Source organism: Elephas maximus, chromosome 6 (assembly GCF_024166365.1).
Source record: "Elephas maximus indicus isolate mEleMax1 chromosome 6, mEleMax1 primary haplotype, whole genome shotgun sequence".
Taxonomy (NCBI): domain Eukaryota; kingdom Metazoa; phylum Chordata; class Mammalia; order Proboscidea; family Elephantidae; genus Elephas; species Elephas maximus.
Window position 1 is genome coordinate 76,572,644 of NC_064824.1, and position 26,338 is coordinate 76,598,981.

The following is a 26,338-nucleotide window of genomic DNA, read 5'->3' on the forward strand; positions in this document are numbered from 1 at the left end:
GACCAGTTCTTTGTGAAAATGGTGTTAGCATTGAAGCAAAACCACGGGCCCCATATACACAGAAAATACATATGTTTTCATCTCTTTATTTTTGTTGTGAAATGGGCTTTGCTACTACCTTTGTATAAATACTCTCCTGGTTGTTATTGTCTTTACTGTTTTAAGAATCTTTCCCTCATTATTTTATAGAATGATGGTGCTTGCTTTCTCTTGTCTTGATTTTGCATTATGCATTTACTTGGTAGCTACACGGGACGATCTAGTCTTGAGTTGAGTACATCGTGGTCTGTGATGGGCTTGAATAAGAAATGAGTGGGAATGTGTGGGGAATACTAGACTAGAACATGGTGTGTAGTGGGCAGAATTCAGGTCGTGGGAGGGTTAGTCACAGCTTACAGGAAAAATGCTGTTGCTTCCTGAGTGAGCCATGCAGAAGGAACCTTTGCCAAATCACAGGTCTCCTCTGAGTGAGAGTTCCCAGAGACTCCTTCACCAGAACTAGTTGGTGCGGGTGACTTTATTTCTAATCAGCCTTTACAAAGTTTGCAGCATCCAATTTATTATGGTTAATTAATGGAGGAGGGTCAGTTAAGTTCTTTTTGGTCTGCAAGAGGATATCTTTAAATTGGAACGTGATTCCTTTGGTAAACATGTGTTGATAAAAATTGGATATACTGGTAAAAAAAATCAATTTTTGTTATAGTTTAAAAATAAACTCTTCAAGTTTTTTTTTTTTTAATTAGAACTGTAAGAATTAATCTTCAGTGTATTTTGTCATAAGGAATTCAGTATATTTTGTCACAGGAGCAATCAGGCCCGACCTTTAGAAGCTTATTACCTTTGGACTTCTGCCCAGCACACAGCTTATGTGCAAGGTAAACCAAGACCCTCTACAGTTTCTTAATTAAAGTAAGGTTTAGTTACCTACTTGATGAGCTTCCTGATTTTCAAATAGGACTTAATATATTAGTAACCTGGCAACTTGGAATTCAAAAGTGAAGGTGCAAATTTTTCTATCCTAATCAATACTTTGAAGCTGACTTAAAACAAATATTTTTAATATTCCTGGCCTGAATAATTACCAGAGATGATTGATTACATCTGAACCATGTAAAATAGTATGACAAGTTGTAACCTGGAGCGGTCTGCACTGTTCTTTATCTTGATTATTGTCTTTTTGAAGGTTGTACAGAATGTCCGTATGAACATTAATTATAGCCTGAGAACAAACTAAAACCTATAATCTGACATTACACTCTTACAGTGTGAAAATACACACTTTTGTGCTTTTTATAGCAAAATGGACAATAATAGATGAGTTCCTTACAGAATACATGGAAGCAGAAATCTTGCGAATTTCAGTTTTAGTTCTCAAACCTACTGTGTACAGGGGACTAAAATCTGGTCCCTGTTTCCTAAGCTTGCCCAGGTAAGCTGGCAGGAGAGACAAAAGGTGTGAGTGAAGTAGTGAAAATGTTTTTTCTTTAGTGTTTTAATATTAGGGAGAATATATTTTCTCATTTGTTTTAATATAGCTGTGTTAAAAAACTTAAGCTGTCATTAATCTCTAGTCCTTGAAAAATGGTGCAGGCTCTGTTCAAAATATAGCTGAGCAGCCTGTTCTGCTCTTAAACATAACAAACACCCCAATACCTTACAACGTATTTTCACTTATTCGAAATAGGCGATTGAGAGCTTGACATGGCTAATGCCATAAGGATGCCCTAAGTAATCTCTAAACATTTTTTAATTGCACCAGCTGCACCGGTCTCCTCCAATGGGATGCGGAGCTATCTTAGCTCCTGTGGCCTTGATGTCTCCTTTCTTTGTTCTCTTAAGAAATGGCCTTCAGCCTGCAAACCAACAAGAAGGTTTGCTTTCTTGCTCCCTATCTTAGCCACAGTAGACTTGGCAAAACAGCCCCACTAGCCGAGAAATTCCTTTGGGAGTTTTTCAGCCTGTTATAAATATACTGATTAGAGTCCAAGGTGCCTGACATGTTTATCTTTAGTTTAATAAAGAGTTTCTGTAGTTGTTTTGTGATGTATAAGACCATCTGTAGACTACGTGCTCAAAATATTAGGTAACCCTGATCTTTCCCATATAAAATCCTCCCATCAACCCTTTAGGGCAGACAGAATTTGGGAGAAATTTAACCCCCTCTGTCTCTTGAATACTGGTATTCAATAAAGCCCTCTTACTGCTTACCTCCTCCTGTCTTAGTATTGGCTTTGCAGTAGGTGGCTTGAACCCGCAATTTACTTACGGTAACATGAGTAAGCGCATATAACTGTAAGACTAGGACAGCCTCCCAAGAGTAGAATGGACCAAAAATACCATGTGAGATGAAAAGCTGCTTTCTAACTAGAAAGATCAGCAAAAAAGTTGGGAGTTGTGGTTTCATACTGCATTTTGAAGGACGTGGTTGCTATGGGCCAGAATCGATTAGACAGCAGCGGGTTTGTTTTTTGTTGTTGTTTTTTTAATAGGGCAAAGACTATGGGAGAAAGATAAGAGTGAAACAGAAGAGGGCTCCTTTCCCCACGAATCTGGTTTATGTAGGCTGGAGACTAGGACATACACAGTGTGTGTGATGTGGGAAGAAGAGGAATTCCTTAGGTATGTCTAGCAAGATTGGCCCTGTCCTCTCCCTCCCTTCTCTGCTTCTTAGTGGGGGAAATAAAGAGAAGCAGAGGAAACCTTAATCTTACCCCTGACCCATTGGACCATTGCTGTCAAGTCCATTCTGACTCATAGCTACCCTGTAGGACAGAGTAGAACTGCCCCATGGGGCTTCCAAGGCTGTAATCTTTACAAAAGCTGACCGGGACTTTTTTTTTCTCCCTTGGAGCTGATAGTGGGTTCAAACTGTTGACCTTTCGATTAGCAGCCAGTGCGTAACCACTGCACCACCAGGGCTACTTCTTACTCCCAGTCCTCTATTTTCTTTTTCCATCTCACTTTGTGCTGTTTTAGGGTAAAACTAGGGAAGAGGAATAGGGGTGGGAGTGGGGAAGAATTTTCCTCTCTCTCATCTTCCTTTTTCCGTGTGCTCTCCTTTTTCAAAGCTTGGCCTAGTCTACCATAGGAAAGAGTAAGGAAGGGGGCCGGTGAGTTTCTGTACCTGACCATTCATGTTCAGCCTGACTATAGTTACATGAGAGTATAGATTGAGTAGTGTTTGGGAAAAACAAAAAGATAAACTGCTGAGCATACAGAAATAATCCTGATAGACCCTAACCTTAGGTCTTCTGTGTCAGCATCATAATCATCAATTAAGTTTTATTTAGGACATGTAAGATGCGTACATAGGGGAGTTTTTTTAAATGTGTTTTTGAAGAGGGAGGGTTTAGAAGAAGCTTGTTTTGCAAAAAGATAGTACTTCAGGAACAACATGATGCTGGCTAGACATCAATTGTTTACACTTTAAGTGAGTCACATAGTCTTTTGGGAAAAAACCACATATATACTTTGTTTTTTTCTTTCACCATAAGTAAAGAAAAAAAGAGAGCGAGAAGAAGAAAAACTAAAATACAGTGAAAGGACAGGCTTTGAAAACATCAAAGCTACCTTGTGAATATGTCAATAAATGATCCTGCTAGAGAGGTTTATGGCCAGAAGATAAACACTGCTGTTGTGTTTCAGGATGATTGCTTGTCTGGTTTTTCTTTTTAAAGAAAAGTGAAGATATTTCATTTTCTCATAAAATACTGGTTCTTTGCCTTCTGTAAAATTATGCCAAGTTGAAATTGTATTCTCTGATAGTATAATGCACACTTTCTGCTAGAGAATTGTTCTAGGAGCTTGGCAACAATTCTACTCTTGTAAGGCAAATTAGAGACTATTATTGGATCTTTGTCAGGGCACTAGGGATTGTACATATGTGATGAAACTACTTCATACTTTATTTTTAAAAACTCAGTTTTGAGTTTACATTTAATTGGAGGGTTAAATGTCGTTCTGGAAAATATACTTTTAGAAAATATTTGTTATATAAATTGAGAGGTTTCTTATCCAAGCTCTGGGTAAGATATAAATTATGAATATTGCTGAGCAGTTCAGTGGTTACATCCTTGAGATTACATAAGATTAAGTGAAGTAGGTAAAAAGCTGAAGCACCTTCCCCTGTGAACTTTCTCCTCAAAAGACAACTTGGGAATTTTCTGATTGGCCACAGACCTTCTCCCAGAGGGGCTCATGCATGCAGGCTGTGTAAAGATGCAGTGTGTGACTTTAATCTCTCTTTTTTCAGCTTCTGCTGCTGCTGGAAAACTTCAAGAGAAGGAAATTAAGGAGCCACCCATAATTTGCCCAGATAGCCCCAGAACAGCCAATAGGCCATAGACTGCGTCCCCAAGGAGAAAAGCTGCAGACATCTGAGGATAAACCACTGTGAACAGCTTTTACCATAAAGTCAACCTGGAAGACTTTGACTCCAAGGTACAAGAACATGTTTTGGGTTTTTTTCTAAATCATTGCAAAATTGTTTTTAATATTTTTTTTTAACAAACCTGTTGCCAGAAAGAAGATGAATTACAACTTCATTTGAGATTCACTTTTACTTTGCTTACTTAAACACTTATTTAAAGGAGTCCCTATTGTGTACAGTAGTGTTGCACATATAACTGATAGAAGTTTTGGGGAGGAGAGAAAAGTACTTCGATCCCTCCTTTAGTATTCAAGTTATATATGAAAGCCTCAGGTTTCTGTATTCCTTATGACAGTGTTTTTATGCTATTCGTAAGGAAATAATGTCTTGAGAAACTTTTTCTAGTAACCTGGGATATATTTCAATTCAGTGACATAAGCCTAAATATTTAGTACAAATCGATTTTGCAAACTGGAGAACTGTTAACTTTTACAAGCATAACCTGTGAAATTTTTGGACAAATACACAGCCTGTAGACTACTTGTTCAAATGTTTGAGTATTAAGAAATAACATTTTAATAACACTAATAATGTACATTCATACAGAGGGAAAGCATTGGGATCTAAAGGTTACCTACAGATAGGAGAACGTGTTTTGCGCAAGCTTAATACCAAAAGCAGGGTTGGTTTAGGTAGTACTTACAGCAAAAAGTTAGCAAGACAATACCAAGTCCCAGGAAGGTGTTTCTTCGTAACTTTTATATGCATATCAAATCTTAAAATGATATTTAGTAATTCTGGTTATTTTTAGCCATCTCTTAAAAAAATTTTTTTTAAGAAATTCTTTTTTAATATTTTTAAGCATAGGAAGTAGAAAAACATACAACAATATTTGTTACCTTTTTCTATCTGCAGTCTGACATCATATGGAAATAAGACACTGCTCTCTTCCCTTTTTTGATTGATGAACTTGAAGACCTAAGCTTAAAAATAGCAGAAATGCTACCCTTGCTTCTTTTATATACATACACACACATACATATACAAATCCACCCGTACATGCATGCACACATTCTTAAAATGCATCGTTTTATAAACTTTCATAGTAAATACTTACACAATTGATGGTTTTCTCTTTGTCCTTGAAGTTGAAATGATGAATATGGTACTAGTGATACTTATCATGGTCTCCTTGTCATCTTTGATATTTGTAGTTATTATTTTCAGAGCCACTTGATATACACTCTGTCATCTTAGACCGTTTTGAAAGCTGTGTATTCTCTACCCAAACTCTTATTTGCCCTCGGGGACAGGGGTGGTGGTGGTGGTGATGATGATGGTGATAATAGTTCAGCATATGTAATTTGGGAAAAGCTCCCCAGGGTATTGTGAAACCACCACCACCACTATCCTTTCCTGTGTTCTGGTCCTCTCTGTCGAGCACAAACCATGGTTCAGTAATCTGGCATAATCATTGTTATGTGACAAGTTTTCTGTTTACTACTGCATTATTTAAAATTAAATTACATTTAGAGCAGAGCTAGCAAACTGGTGGCCCATGGGACAAATTTAGACTTCAGTTTTGTTTAACCCATAAGGGTTTTGTTGTTGCTGTTTTTAAATGAGTTAATTGTCAACATTTGACTCTCTGGAAACTTCATAAAAAGTCAGATACCAGGCTTCTCTTGGGAGATGAATAATCTGGGAACCATGGTCTTGTTACTATTCTAAGGGCTGAAGTTTTCTAGGCTTTACCATTCCCTAAGTATCTAACCCAACCAGCCATACATATTTATGTTTTCACCTGACCCTTGCAGATGTTTGAGTTCAAGAGTCCTGCTTTGAAGTACGCTTAAGTGTCAATTTCTTCTCTTACTTACTTAAAGTCACACCTATGTACTTTATGCAGAACACTGTTAGTCTTAGCATTTATTATTTTTCAGAAAAATACATGTGCTTTGAGAATAATGTCTCTCTGAGGTTAAGCTGACACTTGCCTATGAAAAAGAAAGACATTAAAAATAAAGTATTCCATTGCTTTTAGTTAGGAGATCTGATTTGCATAAGCGCTAAAGTCTGAGTAGTTCTTCAGACCTTGAGATTATCGTCTCAGGGTCTGGTGTTTCGTAAACTGAGTTCCGTTGCCTTATAATAATCTGACTGGTTTGGTCCCTTGGAGGTAAAAGAATCCATTGAGTTGGCTTCAATTTTAGTGACACCTGTAGTGATTTAGAGCCCATTTTCTAGCCCCTTTCTTTTTCTGGTTGCCAGGTTGATAGAGTGTTGGTATGCTGTGCCATCCACATCTGCAGCACTTCTGACACTGAGAAATGTAGCCATCAGAACTAGGCATACATTCAAGCACGGTGGGTTTTAGTAAATCACAAAACTTTTTCCCCATCCTTGATCATCATATATTGTTTTGTGAGCTAAAATATATACAGTAATATTCCTGTTAATTTGAGCTTAAATCAAACTTTCATATGTTAAAGAGGGCCTTTGTTACCGGACAATGGCCTCGGTTCTTGTCTTCGGGTGTAGGAAAGAATTCAAACACTGAGACAAATAAAGAAAAAAATTTAAATAGTGCCAAGCAAAAGAGTGCTGTCTGTCGAGCAGAGGTTTATTAGCAAGCAGAGGGTTAGTAGTAAAAGTACACTTGGATAGGAAGCATCAGGCGGTCTACTCAGGTAGAGAAAGAATCTGAGTGTGCCCCATAGTTGTTTTCTTAAGGTTTTATACCCTTCTTGTCTCTTCTCTTCAGTGTCTCTGTTAACATTTAAAAGCTAGGATAGGACCCCTATGATGACTATTTCCTTGGCTTAAGATTTAATTACCAAGTTGGGGACCTTATCAAGTTAGGGACTTTATCAAGTTAAGGACTTTATCAAATCAAAAAAATTAAGGACCCTTGTAAAGATCATTTCCTTGGCTTAAAGTTTAACTATGTAGGGACCCTCTTATTGAGGAATATCACCACCCCCTGTCTCTTCCTTTGTAGAGACTGTCTTATTGAGGAATGTCACCACTCCCTGCCTCTTCCTTTGTGGAGACTATCTTATTGAGGAATGTCACCACCCCCTGCCTCACCCTCTTCCAGAGTGCAAGCTCTCTCCCTCCCCCTTACACCTTGACCACGAAAGTGTTTCAAATCTTAGGGTCCTTATGGGTATAGCACTTCTTTGTGTTAGCTAAACTCAGACATTCATCATTTGATTGTAGTTTACTGAAGAGGGGAAAACTGGCTCTTAACCCCAACCACCCATTTAGTTTTAAACTGGTAGTGATTGTTAGTTAAGCAGATTTCAAGCCTTAGGGCATCCATTTTTAAATGTTGATGTAATCAAGAAAGGAGGCCAGTTGGTTTGGATTTTTATTTCTGGTACCTGGTGTCCTTCTGCCTGAATTACTTTGCCCTATCTCATGGAATCTCTTAGGCTTAGGTCAGTATTGCCCATTATCTCCTGATACTTTACAACAAGCATAGATTAAATATATTGGCGTCCTTTGACTATCAGATCTAAGTTCATGGAAATAAAGTAACTTGAAATTTGTTTCCAGACATTTGCTAAGCTGTGACTTGACTGTATGAAGAAAAAAATTAGACTCTTCTTTCAAAAGGAAATACAGGTGACTGACATCTCATTTTTTTTTAATGAAATTTGGTTTTTTTTTTTTTAGCCCTTTTGTCTCAAAAATTAGAGTTTATATGCATTTATACTCAGAAAAGCATACAGAAAGACCCTTAATCTCCTCTTGTTGAAGTTCCTGTAATTAGGTTCACACCCTGTTTCACTTAACACCCTGAGGAAAGGACAGCCAAGACTGACAAAGTTGAAAAAAGGTAGGGCTTTTTTAATGGCTTAGAAGCCATTATTGGCATGTAAAACGGGTAAAAATGTGAAAAGGTAAACTCAGGAAATCGGCTAACTAGTCAGCAAATACAATATGGTTAGACACAAACTGGAAGAGGAGAAAGAGTGTCCAATCCTGGCATAGTAAGAAAGCTGACATTAGCCTCCTTTTATCTGCTTCTAGGGTGAGGAAACTTCTCCGTTAGGAGCAAAAGTGGAGAGAATACCAAAAAGGCTGGCAGGAGTGTTACCATCTTAGCTGTTCTCATTCTTCCCCTCCTTGGCTTTCTTTCCTTCTCATTCTCCCAGATTGAAGGTCTCCTTTGCTCAAAACACACCTAATTCTGAAGAGCTTAAGAGGCCAAGTGAGGTGTCAGAAAGCTGGCCACCTCTTCTCTCCAGGGAAGAGCAGTGAAAAAACTTCTAGTTCCATTTCCTGGATTTGGAAAGAATGGAAACAAAGAACCAGGAAAGAATCCTTGTCTAGAGATAAAAACTGTTAGACCAGCTCTGCCCTATACATTCTCTTTCTCAGTCTGGTAGGTGAGGTTCTAGAAAGATGAGTCACCCAACTGGCTGAAAGACTTAGACCAGCTTTGAAAAAAATAAACTGTACATTAAATGCATATCCAGTAAAAGTGGGAATGAAGAGGTAGTTAAGTGGGAAACAAAAAAATAAATAAATAAGAGTATGCTCTTAATGCCAAACTATTTCATATGTAAATACTAGGGATGGTCTTGATTTTCTTGCTGTTTTTTTTTGTGTGTGTGTGTGTATTTTTAAAAATAACATTTAAAAATTTTCTCACTTATAAAAGAGAACAATGTAATAAATTCCCATTTGCACTCATCCAGATTCGTCTCTCCTGTTAACATTTTATTCCAAAGTTAATAGAAGTAGATAATCATGTCATATCCACCCCAACTTAAGTAAGTATCTCTTAAAAATATGGATATTTTCCTACAAAACCATAATGCTGTTGTCACAGCTAACAATTTGAACGTTAATTCATTACATATTCAAATTTCCCTGATTGTTCCAAAATTGTCTTTTTATACTTGGTTTATTTGAATCACATCCAAAAAAGTGCACATGTTTAATTTGGTTTTTGTGACTTTTAAATCTCTTTTTTCCAGACTTGCCCTCTTCCCCGTCCCCCCCTTTTTTAACTCATTTACTTTTAGCGATGCAAAGATTGAACAATGGCTTCAGAGGATAACATCAACCTTTTTCACCTGGTGATTTTACCACCACCAATAACCTTTGCCTGAATCCACTATTTCATTGGAAATTGCAACATGGTGATTTTTATCTAATTCTGTGATTACTTATACTGTACTTATTAGCTTGAATTCTTTTATAATGGTGTATCTTTCATCAACTAAGCATTTGGTGATCCTGAAATACAGTTCATAAAGGAAAAATAGGTGAGTGCTTAATACTTCCCTTTTAGTAGGTAATTTCAAAATAATAAAAAGGTGCTTTTTTTTTTGCAAAGGTGATTTCATGATGCTTATTGTTTGCTTTCTGGGGGAAGGACTCCCTTTTTCCTTGAGTATTATTTAAATTTATGGATTTTCTTTTATACTTGATATGTTTAAATTATTTACTCTTTTTGATGCTCAAATAGAACCTTCTTGATGCATTGGAAGCCCTTTCAAGTTGGCTTCTTTGTCCTTTTGACAGCACCACGTTATGTTTTGAAAGTTTTTAATTGAAAAAATAATATAGACACCAAAACGTGAACTGATCATAAGTGAACAGCTCCATGAATTTTCATAAGTTGAGCATACCCATATAATCAGTACCCCAATCAATAAACAGAACATCCCAGAAGCACCCCTGTCCCATTAGTCTTTGATCCTGCTTTTTATTACAAGATTCCCTGAGCTCATCTTGTATATTTTGTACCACAGTCTAAGAATTAGCCATTCCAAGGATCCTTGGTTCCTTGTAGTGGGAAATGGAATTTAGAAAACACGATCTGGACATTAGGCATACTCATTCCTATAGGTTGTCAGTGTTTCTAGGCTTTTTCAGGAGACATATTTTTGAAGAGAAAAATAATCACGAGTTTATGCTGATTTTCCAAGTTAATGTTATAGAGTTCTAACATAATAGTATTTAATTTTTTTTATTTGTATCTCTTTCTCTAACTACAATGAAAAATCGTGATTCAAAATAAAATTATGAACTTACTTGGTTTATGTTATAATTAGTACATAAATAGTTTCAGTTTAATAATCTCAGCATTACTGCTACTAATCATTGTTCTATTTTTTTGTAGGGAACCTTACATGGTAAGGAGTTAACTACCAGTTTTACCTTTTATTATTATTGTTATTTTTGGTCTTTCAAAGTTTGTATATGAGGTCAGAAGAGGAATTTTCCCCTCAACTCTGTTTTTAGTGTAAATGCTGATATCTTTCTTGGCAGTGAGAGTCAGTCTATTAAATCTTGAGCTTACCAGATAATTTGAGTTTTTTATTTGCAACTCATTACATCATAAGCAGGCCATGTTCCAGGAGTGACAGTGGAATTGTTGTACTCCTTGGATGGTGGATCAGTTTGTGCTGCATTGAATGCATTTATTATTTTTTTACCCTCCTTGGAAACTCTATGGGGCAGTTCTACCCTGTCCTCTAGGGTCACTACGATTCGGAATCGACTAGATGGCACTGTTTTTTGCTTTTTTTTACTCTTCGTTGTAGTACAGGACCAGGAACAGAAGAAAGATAAAAGCACTAAATGAAGCAGAAAGCCTGAAGGTGCCCCAGCATTTTCATCTTCTTGCTTCTTTTTGTTTGATAAATGGATATTTTATGAGTAGTTATTTTGAATGACTTTTCCTTTGGTTGGTCGAGTGATCAAGTGCTCTGCGTTTTGGATACATTTGTAGTATGGGACCTCGGAGAAATATAAGTATTCGTAGAGAATATGTGAACAGGTAGTCTCTCCCTCCTTTCCTCCTTCCCTTGTTCTCTTCCTTCTTTCATTCCTTCCTTCTTTACCTGCAACCAGATAATTCCTTCAACCTGAAGCTGGGGGTTAGGCAATGAAAGGAAGGAAAGGAAATACCTCTTTAGCCTTTTAAATGGTTTACCTGTCTTTTTAAAATGTCTTCTTTCTAAGCCACCATAAGGTTGGAATCTAGTATTGTTATGTTTTTGTTTTTGTTTTTTTTCCGAATATGTTTCACATAAGGAAGGATGATTACTAGCTTAATTTTGAGGGTGATTTTAAAATGTACTTTATTCACATCAAATGAATAATGCCAGGAAGTCCTGTGCACATTGAACTAACACAGATCTACTCTGGAAGCTCAGACTTTCAGGGAACAAGGATATATCAGGGGTAGCAATTCTAAACTTTGTCAACTACACAATAATAAGTGATTCAAAGATGATGGACTGACACACTTCTTATGTGCCTTTTGCTTTTTATAAACCATGTTTACTGTGAAAAGTGATTTGAAGGGGAGAATAAATATATCCTTGCATTTCATGATTCAGTGCTTTGCAGTTGACTTTTCTATCTTCTCAAATCTTTTATCCAACCAGGCTCCCCAAACCTTCAACTGTGTATGGCTGTGGGTAGAGTTTTAAAGGTTTCAATTTCAAAACCAGCGGTGAGGTAAATAAAAAAAAGGTTTTTTATCACTCCTGCCATATCTAAAGTTAAAGTGTTCCCCCCTTTCACGTAGATATTCATTCATTCATTTATTTACCCAGCAGAGTTTATGGAGTATCTGTAGTATGCCAGGCACTGTACTGAGCCCCGGGGTTGTATCAGGGAAACAAGACAGGTAAGACCTCTGGGGAAAAATAGAAAGCTGATAAATAAAATAACTGTAGATTGAGAGAAATGATCTCAAGAAAATGAAAGGAATAATACACTAGAAAGTGGGAGGATTGGGATCTGAGGAGGCACTTGAGCCTGGAACTGAAGGGTGATTTGCTGACTAAATACTAAATTTGAAAGTACAGTACAGTTTATTTGGAGCCCTGGTGGTATAGTGGTTAGAGTTAGAGATCAGCTGCTAACCAAAACGCCAGGAGTTCTTGGAAACCCTGTGAGGCAGTTCTGCACTGTCCTATAGGTTCGCTGTAGTTGGAATCGAGTAGATGCCAGTGGGTTTTGGTTTTGTACAGTTTATTTAAGCAATAACTACAAATTTGGCATTTGAATTTATTTTGAAATAGTGTCTTTGTAACTGACACTATAAATACTTAAACTTTAAGATTAGCATCTCTTCTTGTTCAGTTTTGGAAAAACATAAAAATTGGAGAAAGCAGAAGCTGTTGAAGGATATATGGAACTTTCTGTACTATGTAACTTTTTTATAAATCTAAAATTACTTCAAAATAAAAACTGGAGGAAGAAACACCAAAGTTTGTATTAAAACAATGTAAAGTACAGTGTTGCTTAGACTTCTCAGCAAAGATGAGGAAGGAAGACTTCCGCAGGAAAGGACTAAGAGAGAGAGGTGGGTTGAGAATCTATTACTTGAATACTCTTGCTGTCTAGACTTTTGTCCAGTCTTGCATTTTTGGACAACAAATTTTCCCATTTTTATACATCGTTTTGCCAAATTCTTAATTTCAGAAGCCCACTTTAAAAGTTAGTTTACATCCTACCCACCCTCCACCCCCCTTTTTAAATTCATACGTTTTCTTGAGATACTTTTGGACTATTTAGGGTTTTAGCCTTCAGGTGGGAAGTTAGCAAATTTTTTTTCACATGGGACTTTTAATAAAATTGGTGTCATAGATAAAAGTTTACCCTAATCCAGACAAGTTTATCTACCCTTTGCCTTATTAGTAATTTTTTTATTTTGTGCATGACGTATCATCTTTCACATGTTAGGGGAAGTAGAGGAATCTGAAATTGGCAAGAAGCTATTAAATTCACAATCTCCTACGTAAATGCTTTGTCAGCTTTAGTGCTGATTAACCAACTACCATGGGAAACTGCTTGTTAATTGTTGTGTTTGAAAGTACTCTCCAACATCTGGTCCTGAGAATGTGTCCTAATGTTTCGTAGTTTGGCCCAGGGGTCAGCAAAAAAACCCACAGGCCAAATCTGACTTGCAACCTGTTTTTGTAAATAAAGTTTTGGAACACAGCCACTCTCGTTAATGTGCATGTTATCTATGACTGCTTCTCCATTATAGTAGCAGTGTTGAGTAGCTGGGACAAAGATTGTATGGCCTGCAAAGCTTTAAATATTTTCTATCTGGCCCTCTATATAAACAGCTTGCCCCAATCCCTGATCTAGTCTAAGACAGTGACTGGGGGAAAAATTAGCAAAACTTCTTTTATAGGGACTTTTAATAAAATTGTGTCACTACTGGATATATGGGAAGGTTCCAACCCAAAAACACCAAAGCCATTGCTGTCGAATCGATTCCAATTCAGGTGACCCTATACGTACGACTGGGTAGCACTGCCCCATAGGATTTCCAAGGCTGTAAATCTTTACGGAAGTAGACTGCCACATCTTTCTCCCACAGAGTTGCTGGTTTGTTTGAACTGCAGACCTTTCGATTAGCAGGGGAGCACTTAACCCCTCACCACCAGGGCTCCTTGTATAGGAAAGTTACCACATCCTAATTAACTGAGTTCACGAGACTGAAGAACCTCGGGCCTAGTAATACATCAGTCAGTGTCAGCTGTTCCTTCCACTAACAACGAATGAGCAATAATTGAAACCAACACTTATGCTTGGTGTCCAACACAAGTAAAATTGTGGGCACCCTGCTATGTGGGTAAAGGTCTGCCCAAACATTGGTATTCTGTTGCAATGACAGTTTTTTTTTTTTTTAAAGTCTGCTTAAAGTTCTGACCATGAAATACCTGTAATTAGGTAGATAATGGTTGGTCAATTAGGTAGGTAGCAGGTGCAGTAACTCTGTGTGGCCAGACTAACCCATCAGCAGTGTTTGGCAAGAATTAACGCTGCTGCCTCTATTTCTAATGTACAACACAGTGCGAGGGAGAACAAAACCTAATAATTGTCTCAGTCCTCTAGAGTACCATTGTAGCATGATGGGTCTTTTTTTAGGACAGCCACACAGTTTTCTCTTGGGAATGTTGAACTTTGTACAGTCTTTCTCTCCAGCCGACTGCTGAACAGATAGGAAACCCCAGTCTGCAAAACATTTGGATTATTTTGGGTTATCTTCAGAAATCACTCAGAGAACTGACTCAAAGGTGGTTATTTACACACAGCCTGTGAGCACAACCACCTGTACTTGTAATGAATAAAATGAAGGACTTAAGTCTTAAAGTATCAAGTCAGTAAGCAGTCTAAGCCTGTGACATTGGAGTGCAATGAAGTGACATAGTCTCTGCCCTCAAGAATCTCTCAGACTCAATACAAATAAATATAGTGCAGTGTACGTTCAATAATATATGTATGCATAGGTATAGAAGTAATACAGATTGGAGTGACAATTCTAATAGAGTCAGGAGAAATATCATAAAGAAGCCATAACCTGAGCACAAAATATTACAAAACTAATAACTCTGTATTGTGAAAGTCTTTATAGCTCATAATTCAGGAACACTTTTTTTTTTTATTAACTTTTATTGAGTTTCAAGTGAACGTTTACAAATCAAGTCAGTCTGTCACATATAAGTTTATATACATCTTACTCCTTACTCCCACTTGCTCTCCCCCTAATGAGTCAGCCCTTCCAGTCTCTCCTTTCGTGACAATTTTGCCAGCTTCCAACTCTCTCTATCCTCCCATCCCCCCTCCAGACAGGAGATGCCAACACCGTCTCAAGTGTCCACCTGATACAATTAGCTCACTCTTCATCAGCATCTCTCTCCTACCCACTGTCCAGTCCCTTTCATGTCTGATGAGTTGTCTTCGGGGATGGTTCCTGTCCTGTGCCAACAGAAGGTTTGGGGGCCATGACCACCGGGATTCCTCTAGTCACAGTCAGACCATTAAGTATGGTCTTTTTATGAGAATTTGGGGTCTGCATCCCACTGATCTCCTACTCCCTCAGGGGTTCTCTATTGTGCTCCCTGTCAGGGCAGTCATCGATTGTGGCCAGGCACCAACTAGTTCTTCTGGTCTCAGGATGATGTAGGTCTCTGGTTCATGTGGCCCTTTCTGTCTCTTGGGCACTTAGTTGTCGTGTGGCCTTGGTGTTCTTCATTTTCCTTTGCTCCAGGTGGGTTGAGACCAATTGATGCATCTTAGATGGCCGCTTGTTAGCATTTAAGACCCCAGACGCCACATTTCAAAGTGGGATGCAGAATGTTTTCATAAAAGAATTATTTTTTGCCAATTGACTTAGAAGTCCCCTTAAACCATGGTCCTCAAACCCCTGCCCTTGCTCCCCTGACCTTTGAAGCATTCATTTTATCCCGGAAACTTCTTTGCTTTTGGTCCAGTCCAGTTGAGCTGACCTTCCATGTATTGAGTGTTGTCCTTCCCTTCACCTGAAGCAGTTCTTATCTACTAATTAATCAGTAAAAAACCCTTTCCCTCCCTCCCCCCCTCGTAACCACAAAAGTATGTCAGGAACACTTTTAATGTAAGTAATTTTGTCTGCTTTAGCCAACCCTTCAGTATGCCTCAACTCAGCACAGAAACAGGAGAGTCCTTGGGTGATCAGGGACATCTCTGTTGAGTGCTATTCCGGTCACTTGGTACCTCAGTATGAGTTTGTACACACTCCACAGTGGTTTTATGGGTCCTTATTTAAGGTCATAATCTTCTGGTATTTTCCCTTATTGCCAAAAAGTCTTTAACACTGTGCTGACCACCAATATCTACCAGCAGTCATCAGAACCATATTTTACCATATTATTTTTCCTATTGAAATATGAATATGACATTACCAAATCTTCCTTTTAAAACTGTCCCTTTTAGAAGCCAATATGAAGACGTGGTTGACAAATCTTGGAAAATCAGCACTGGTAAAACTGTCAAGTATTGTATCAAAATGGCCTTGTCAAGAGTGTCCATGGTATACAGTCACATCAAAATCAAATGTCCTGTGATCTCATTACACTAAATATGGTATGCAGCCACTGTATGCATAGATTTTTCTTGTTTTAATCTGTACTGGTAACGATCCTTTTAGAAACATAAGCTCCTAAGGCTGCACTTCTTAGCCCTTTGATATTATGATGAAAAAAACAAAACAAAACAAAAAATCATACCTGTTGCCATTGAATCTATTCTGACTCATAGTGACCCTATAGGACAGAGTAGAACTGTCCCATATGGTTTCTAAGCAGTGCCCAGTGGGTTCTAACTGCCGACCTTTTGGTTAGCAGCTGTAGCTTTTAACCACTATGCCACCAGGGTTTCTGATGAAAGCTATTAAATACCCACCCAGTAAAATAAAATTGCGTATACCCACCACTTTTCATTTCATTTTTGGGCCTTGGAGAATGTGTTACGTGCATTTATGGACCCCAGTTAAGATCCTCTACACATTTGTATAGTATGCCATCGGTACTGTTCCATACTCTTGAAAACTTGATTTATTCCTTGATTGATTTATTGGCTTATTAGTAAGTCAAGGGTAAAGAGTGATAAGAGAATGTGTTGCATGGGCTTTGATGTCGGATAGATTTGGAAACCAAACTGAGGACTGTGTCTAAGCTTCCTAAGTTCTACTTTCCTCATCTGTGCATAGGAGATTACAAGAGAGTTGCTGTGAATGGATGGAAGGCGCTTGGCATTCACACCTGCCACATGGCAAGAACTCAAAAATGGTCGCTGCTATTTAAGACCCCGTTCTGAGAACAATCCATTGCATAATGCCCAAGAACTAACAAAACCCAAAACAGGTAGAGTAAGCTGAGCCATATCCTGGGAATATAAATTCATTCCAATTACAAAATTAAAATTAGATTGGAAAGAATATATAATTAGTAAATCTAGGGGCATATGTACTAATTAGAGGGCAAAACCTGAAAAAAAAAAAAAAAAACCAAACTCATTGGCATTGAGTTGATTCTGACTGATAGCGACCCTATAGGACAGAGTAGAACTGTCCCATAGAGTTTCCAAGGAGCCCCTGGTAGATTTGGACTGCCAGCCTTTTGGTTAGCGGCCGTAGCACTTAACCACTACACCACCAGGGTTTCCAATTAGAGGGTATGGGAGCTCAAATTACAGTTTTCAAATAAAGACATTATCATTTTATAATTTAACAGAGTAGTATGATATTGGAAAACGGCTGATTTAAGCCAAATTTCAGGGCAACTTCCATCTGCAAAGGTATGAGTAAATAGGTAGAAAAAAATAATTCTTAAGTCATTGAAGAAAATTGAGATTGGTTCAAAAAGTTAGAGGGAATGTGAGCCAGTGGAAGTGAAAACCTTTGGATAACAAAACGTTTACTTATACCTGAATTACAAATGTCTTTAAATACAATGAGAAATTATTTCTCCTTCTTGGGTCAAATCAGGCATGATTTCATTTAACTTATTTCCCCATATGATTGAGTTGTAAAAACATACATAATGATGTTGTTATTTTTGTTACTGTACTTTTAAAAGCCACAAGACTGGGATGTTACTTGATAGTTCAGGAAACCTCTGTCTTCTTTGTGCTCTGTTTTTTAATACACTTTTGGGAATGTGTGTGGGATGTCACATTTCTCTTTCATTATTCCAGTTTCCATTTGTTTAGTTGGGTGTGTGTGTGTGTGTGTGTGTCCCTGAGAGAGACAAAGAGTACACATGAGTGTCTGCCTTCCTTCCTCACAACCCTTTTCTATGATTCTCTACTTTTAATAGAAGGCAAATAATTAAAGCATGTTTTATTTATATTTTTTCATCAAGTTTATATGTTTTTGTTTTAAAATTTAAACAACTATTAAATTAACATACACAAAACTGACTTTTTTGGTGTACAGTTCAGAGTTTTAGCACATGTATAAATTTGTGTAACCATCATCACAAACCAACTTTTCAAAGTTGAGTTGTATGCTTTATCTCAAATGAATATTTTTCAAAATGGAAATAGAATTAATAATATACCTAATATTAAAAAAACTTTCTATTTAAGATTTAGAAAATAAAAATCAGCTCAGATTTCACCACCAAAACTTAACTATTTGTGCCATAATTTATTTCACCAATTTTAAGACACTTGAGTTGTTTTCATCTTACCACCACTTTAATTAGGTATATATCTTTATGTACCTGATTATTTCCTTAATCAGTTATTTCATTGTGGATTTCAACATGGTGGTTTTTATCTAATTCTGTGATTTCTTATAGATTTATTAGCTGGAATTCATTTATAACGATCTGTCGATCAAGTAGGCATTTGTGCTAAGGCAATCAAATCAAACTCCTCCAGAAAGCTAAAGCTATGTATTGGTTGTTTTTTTCTCTTCCTTTGTGAATTGCCAATGCATGTTATCTATTTTTCTGTTAGTATTTTTATTCATCTCACTGATTTGTAAGAGCTCTTAGTATATTCATCTTGACGGCAATGGATATTGGTTTTGTTATATAGTTTTTCCCGTTTTTGATTTTTTTGTGTTTCTGTGGAGTTTGTTTGTTTTTGCATTCAGATGTTTTAAGTGTTCAAGTAGTCAGATCTATTAATCTTTTCTTCCTGAATGCTGGTTTTGATGCCATGATTAAAAAAAATTATTTCCTACCCCAAGAGGATACAACTTATTTATTTATTTGTTTATTTATTTATTTGTTTGTTTGTTTGTTTATTTGTAGTTGTTAAATAATCCATCCTTTTCTTGCCAGTATTTTAAAGACCTTTTTATTATTGCATAGATTTGTTTCTGGAATTTTCTGTTTTGTTCCTTTGGTCCATCTCTGTTTCCTGGCTGTGTACCACTGTTAATTGTTGTTGTTAGGTGCCACTGAGTCTGTTAACTACTATAGCTTTAAAATAGCTTCAATATATGATGAAATAAATTATCTCTAATTTTTCTTGTTATTCTCACATGTTTTTTCTTCCAGATGAACTTTAGAATAGTTTTGTCAAGTCCCCAAAACTCCCGTTAAGATTTTAATAAAACCCACTGAGTTGGTTCCAACTCAGCTACCATATAGGACAGAGTAGGCTGCCCCCAGGGTTTCTAAAGCTATAAGTCTTTACAGAAGCAGACTGCCATATCTTTATCCCACGGAACAGCTGGTGGTTCGAACCACCAACCTTTCAGTTAGTGGCCGAGCGCTTTAACACTGCTCCACCAGGGCTCCTTGATTTTAATAAAAGTTGTATTAAATTGGGTCAATAAATGAAGAATTAATGTTTTACAGTATTTAATTCAATATAAAAGTTTAAATGCTTGAAAAAATTAAATTCTTATGTAAATAGAGAACAAATTATTCCTTTATCCCTTCTTTTTGCCTACCTCCATCCCACTCCCTGTCCATCAGGTTTAAAGGCTGCGTAGATGTACCATAATTCATATACCAATTTTATTATGATTACACTGTTTAGGCTGTGCTTCCGTTATACAATATGCTGCAGTGAACACTGTTGTACACACATAACGGGCAGCTTGGTTTCCATCCTAGCTCCACCATTTTCCAGTTGTGTGACCATTACCTTTCTTGGCTTCAGTTTCCTCATTCATAATATGGGGGAGATGAAAGCATCACCCCATCAATATTGGCAGGACAGAATGAATGAATACATATGAAACACTCAGAAGAGTGCAGAGTTCATAGAAGGTGCTGGTTGTTATTGTTGCTGTTAATCTTCATATAGATCCTTTATAAGTCAATAAGGTCCCTTCTGGGAATTTTATGGCTTTTTGAATTAGGATTTATAACAGGAGAATATTCCTTCTTTTCCCGGATTGGGTATTTTTGTTTTCTACTTTGATCTATTCTCAAATATTCTGTGATTATGAAACATTATTTAATGTTGGGATATAAGAAAACTATTTTTGTATATTACTTTTGTAACCAGCTACCTTACTAAAAGCTTTTACATTTTTTTTTCCCCCTCTTTTGTTAATTTTCATTTGATTCTCTTGGGTATTTCAGATAGTTTTATTATCTGGTCTAATTGCATTGGCTAACACACTCTGAGCAGTGTTAATAGGGCAATAACCAGCATCAGTGTCTTGTTGCTGACTTTAATGCAGATGGTAATAATGTTTCATCATTAAGCCTGATGCTGGGCCGATTCATAGATGTGTCTGTGTTGATGTGTTTGCACTTGTGGAAATAGCACAAATATATAAAGAATACTTGTATCCTAGTATTTTCTATGAGTTTTTACAAATTTGGGAATGGGTATGGAATAGATGATATACTTTTTCAGTCTTCTTAGACTGATTGTAGGAAACTTCTTCCTACAATTAGTTTTAGTTATTAATTATTGCCTTAGTTATCTGGTGCTGCTGTAACAGAAATACCACAAGTGGATGGTTTTAGCAAACAGAAATTTAGTCACTCATAGTTTAGGAGGCTAGAAGTCCAAAACCAGGGTACCAGGGAAGGCTTTCTCTCTGTTGGCTCTGGGGGAAGGTCCTTGTCTCCTTTCAGCGTTTGTGGGCCCTGCTTTTCTTGGAGATCTCCCTGTGTCCTGGCATCAGTCTTCCCCTGGGTCTAGGAAGTTCTCAGCTCAGAGATCACAGGCCCAAAGGACAAGCTCTGCTCCTGGCTCTTCTTTCTTGGTGGTAGGGAGGTCCCTCTCTCTCTGCTAGCTTTTCTCTCCTTTTATGTCTTGTAAGATGAAAGGTGATATGGGCCACACCCCAGGGAAACTCCCCTTACATGGATTGAAACAGGGCTGTGACCTGCATAAGGGTGTTCCATCCATCCCACCCTAATCCTGCCTCATTAACCAAAGGCAGAAATTAGAATTTATAACACATAGGACAATTATATCAGATCCCAAAATGAAAGACATGCACACAGTACTGAGAATCATAGCCTATCCAAGTTCACACATTTTTTGGGAGAACACAGCTCAATCCATGACAATTATAGGTTATTAGTTTTAGTTATTGATTATAGATTGTAGGTGTTATCTCATAATATATTTTCTTCTATTCTTTGGTTATATATGTTTTATTACCTTATTTGTATATTTATGGATCTTCCTTCTATCCCCTATTGATCAAGTTAGCAGTTTATATGCATGTTTTGTTAATTCAAAGAAATAGCCCTTAGATTTATCAACTCAACTATTAAGTTATTTATTTCCTTATACTTTTCCTATATTTGTCTTATTGTTCTTTGCTAATTTCCTAAGTTATAAATATTAATGCATTTGTTTTTATTCTTTCATGTTAGTAATATAAATGGTTGAGGCCATGAATTTTCCTTTCCGTGTACCTTTAGCTATGTGTTGCATTTTTGATATGTAATATTCTCAATATATTGTTTTGTTTATTCAGTTGCTTTTTTCTTTAGTCTTTCACCCTATAGTTAAGTAGAAGAATCCACCCCACTAGACACACACACACACGTACACACAGAAAGAGTGTTGAGTGGAGAACTAGATTTTAATTTTACAAAGGTAATATCTCAAGTTGAAGAAAACCTAAGCAATTTTTGATTATGACATACCTCAGTTTCTTTTGCAGAAAAGGAGTCTGCTTGAGAAACGGCAGAAGAAAACTTTGTACTTTTCTTCTAGGCTGTCTTCTCACTCTGAGATCAAGTGTGACTCCAACCTAAAAAAGTAGTAGCTGCTCCTCTCTTTTGCTCTAGAATCCCAGGTGTGATTTCCTCCTGTCTGTCCTGTGTGTCTCTCATTCCGTCTGCCCCACCCAGTTTTCATTCCTCCTCCTGCCCACTTTCCTCCCACCCACCTTTCCTTCTTTGTCTTAATATATCTGTTTCCCAGGTACCTTTTAGGAAAATTAGCATTTATAGATTGACTGATGAAGAAAAATAAGAAACCAAGATAAGGGATATTATAATTTAAAATGCCAGGGGTTCCTGGTAAAACCCTTTGCCACCATTAAAAAAAAAAAAAAGTAAAAGTTAAAAATAAGGAAGGTATAAAACATTTATAAAAATTGGTGTAGTAATAATCTGGACCTAAAACTCTAGATCATATCATCAAGATTGACAATGAAGACTGAGAAGAAAAAACTTTGGTGATTTTTTTTTTTTTTTTCTTTTTGGGTCTTATATTGCAGAAGACTGAAAAGATACCATTTTACTTTTGCCTTCACTTTGTCACTTCAGACTAGATTCCAGCCTGATTTAGAAAAACTTGAAACAGAAATAGAAATTTAAAAGGCTCATTTATGTCTTTCAAATTACTGGTAATTAGGTGCCATTGTGTTGCTTCCAACTAATAGTGACCCTGTATGATAAAGTAGAACTTAGAACTGCCCCGTAGGGTTTTCTAGACTGTAATCTATACAGAAGGAAACCCTGGTGGTGTAGTTGTTAAGAGCTACCTCTGTTAACCAAAAGGTTGACAGTTTGAATCCACCAGGTGTTCTTTGGAAACTCTATGGGGCAGTTCTACTCTGTCCTATAGGGTTGCTATGAGTCGGAATCGACTCGACGGCAGTGGGTTTGTTTTTTTGTTTTGGTTTAATCTGTATTGAAGCAGACTGCCACATCTTACTACCATAGAGCTGCTGGGTGGGTTTAGAACCGCCAGCCTTTCAGATAGCAGCTGAGCACTTAACCACTGTACCACCAGGGGTCCTTAAAAATCAGTTAAGTACATATAAAAGTCATTATTCTGCAAAAGGGAGAATATAAAGGAAAAGTCATCAAACATTAAAGGAAAAAACAAAAAAAAAAAGTTTAAAATGGTATGATGGGGTAAGGCCAACTATTAGTTATTATATTAAATGGAAATGGGAAAAACCTTGCTGAAACTGTATTTTTTTTAAAAACCTGAGATAATCTTTATTAGAGAAACACATAATACAAAATGATACAGAAAGTTTAAATGCAAAAGGATGGACAAAATTTCATTCATTAAACAAAAAGAGCAGATGACATCAGATAAAGCAAAAAGTATTCAAAGAAACGTGAAACACCAAAAGCAAATCCGTTGCCATCGAGTCAATTCCGATTCATAGCGACCCTGTGTAAAGAAACATAAAGGATCATTTTATAATAATCAAAAGTGAATATATAGCTATTATGAGCTCTTCTGTGATAAATATCATTATTTCAAAGTATACTAATAGAACCTAAATGGTCCATCTGAAGACCAGTTAAGTATATTGCAAAATATCTCTGTGGTGGCAACATATTTAGTGATTAAGAATTGTGTTGTTAATGTTTATTTTTTCAAAAGGAATACTTCTTAGCAATATATTGTTGATTTTTAAAAAGTATATTACAAACCAGTATGCATATTATTCTCCTACTTTGGCTAAAGTAGAAGTGAAAATGTTAAAAATGGTTATCTCTGGGTGGTGAAATTAGAGACAGTTGAAATATTTTCATTTATCTATCTGCATTTTTTATTTTTTTCCTATGGTGAATACAGTAGATTATGTTATTGTGGCTAAGTACTCAATGCCTCTCCCTCCGGGAAGATTATACTTCCACGTTTCACTGACTTAAGGTTGGCCATGTGATTTACTTTGGCAAATAAAATATGAGGGAAAGTGACATATGCCATCTACAAGCAGAAGCTTTAAGAGCTATTCCCTCGGAATATACCCTAGAGATACAAGAGCCTTCACACAAACAGATATATGCACACCCATGTTTATTGCAGCTCTGTTTACAATAGCAAAAAGTTGGAAGCAACCAAGGTGTCCATCAACGGATGAATGGGTAAATAAATTGTGGTATATTCACACAATGGAATACTACGCATCGATAAAGAACAGTGACGAATCTCTGAAACATTTCATAACATGGAGGAACCTGGAAGGCATTATGCTGAGCGAAATTAGTCAGAGGCAAAAGGACAAATATTGTATAAGACCACTATTATAAGATCTTGAGAAATAGTAAACCTGAGAAGAACACATACTTTTGTGGTTACGAAGGGGGGAGGGAGGGAGGGTGGGAGAGGGTTTTTTATTGATTAATCAGTAGATAAGAACTGCTTTAGGTGAAGGGAAAGACAACACTCAATACATGGAAGGTCAGCTCAATTGGACTGGACCAAAAGCAAAGAAGTTTCCGGGATAAAATGAATGCTTCAAAGGTCAGCGGAGCAAGGGCGGGGGTCTGGGGAACATGGTTTGCAGGGACTTCTAAGTCAATTGGCAAAATAATTCCATTATGAAATCATTCTGCATCTCACTTTGAAATGTGGCATCTGGGGTCTTAAATGCTAACAAGCGGCCATCTAAGATGCATCAATTGGTCTCAACCCACCTGGAGCAAAGGAAAATGAAGAACACCAAGGCCACACGACAACTAAGAGCCCAAGAGACAGAAAGGGCCACATGAACCAGAGACCTACATCATCCTGAGACCAGAAGAACTAGTTGGTGCCTGGCCACAATCGATGACTGCCCTGACAGGGAGCACAGCAGAGGACCCCTGAGGGAGCAGGAGATCAGTGGGATGCAGACCCCAAATTCTCATAAAAAGACCAAACTTAATGGTCTGACTGAGACTAGAGGAATCCCGGCGGCCATGGTCCCTAGACCTTCTGTTGGCACAGGACAGGAACCATCCCCGAAGACAACTCATCAGACATGAAAGGGACTGGTCAACGCGTGGGAGAGAGATGCTGATGAAGAGTGAGCTAATTATATCAGGTGGACACTTGAGATTGTGTTGGCAACTCTTGTCTGGAGGGGGGATGGGAGGATAGAGAGAGAGGGAAGCCGGCAAAATTGTCACGAAAGGAGAGACTGAAACGGCTGACTCAAGAGGGGGCGAGCAAGTGGGAGTAGGGAGTGAGATGTATGTAAACTTATATGTGACAGACTGATTGGATTTGTAAACATTCACTTGAAGCTTAATAAAAGTTAATTAAAAAAAAATATATATATATAAATATATATATATATAATGACCCAAATTGCGACCGAAGGAAAAAAAAAAAAAAAAGAGCTATTCCCTGGTTCTACCATGCTCTTTTCTCTCCCTGTCATGGGGGCTGTTCCTTCAGCCTGGAATGAAGAGTACACAGAGTAGAGCTCCAGCTGACCTCTAAACGACATGTAACATGAACAAGAAATAAACCTTCCTTGTAAGCCACTGAGATGTTTGGGCTTGTTTGTTACCACATCATAATTTAGCCCAAGCTGACCTATACCTTGAATTTATATTTTATGTGTGTTAATGAAAAAATAAAAATGTTAGCTACTGAGAGAAACCAATCTTAACAGATGAAAATCTCTTTAATATGCAATAATATAAAGATAAGTTTTAAGGAAAACCACAGTGATTGGATTTTTACCCTAATTTATAAACTGAAAAATACCATGCTATCGGTATCTGAAGATTCACAGTGTAAAATTTCTTCAAGCTCTTGTCATTTTGTCCACTCATCAGTTTCATTTTGTGCCAGGATTGAGGTCTAAAAATAAATGTGACCTTGTGTCTCTCTCATTAGACATGTGAGAGGAACCTGTCAGGGCAATGCCCTTCCTTCTCCGCTACAGCTTAGCACATTGTGATAGTTTTCAATGGCCTTCCTGGAATGTGCCCTTCTTAGCATTCAGTATAGTTATTACTGCACCTTTCCAAAGCACAGAATGGGGTTAAAGTGGGGTGGGGGGTTTCCTCAGAGAAGTGGAAGGGAGGCCTTGTGTGTAACCCTCTAGAAGAGGGTTTTGGAAGGCCTGCTGGCAGCTAAAGAAAGTACTGAGAGCCTGAGCGGTTGTGATGCTGGGCTTGGGCCTGTTCATTATAGAATATCCGCAGTGAACCATCTTTGATGATGTACACCATCTTCGACATGTACACTGCAGGTTTAAATAATCCCATGTTTAAATTTTCTCATTTTGTATTGTGACAGACTGAATTTTCACCTTGTCTTACCCTGGCCTCACAAGACTAATGAGTACCTTTCCTCCGTATATACATAGCACCCTTTGCTTCTTTTATCACAGCACTTCTTGAGTGGTATTTAAACTGGTTAGTAGACTTTCTTCCCAACTAAATTGTAAACTTTCTGTAGTCAACAATTGTTTGCTTTTTCTTAAAAAAAAAAAAAAAAATTCATGGAAATTTTCAAATATACACAAAATGG

General features: G+C 37.2%; 1 protein-coding gene across 8 annotated transcripts in view; it reads left to right on the plus strand.

The window, feature by feature from the left end:
* The first annotated feature begins 4,341 nt into the window (after window positions 1-4,341).
* Window positions 4,342-26,338, plus strand: part of OSBPL6 (oxysterol binding protein like 6) — a 110,614-nt gene continuing 88,617 nt past the window's right edge. For all 8 annotated transcript variants that reach the window (XM_049887529.1, XM_049887530.1, XM_049887535.1 and 5 more), the window contains exon 1: window positions 4,342-4,440. The gene's annotated coding sequence lies outside the window, so the exon portion shown is untranslated. The remainder of the gene's footprint in view (window positions 4,441-26,338) is intronic.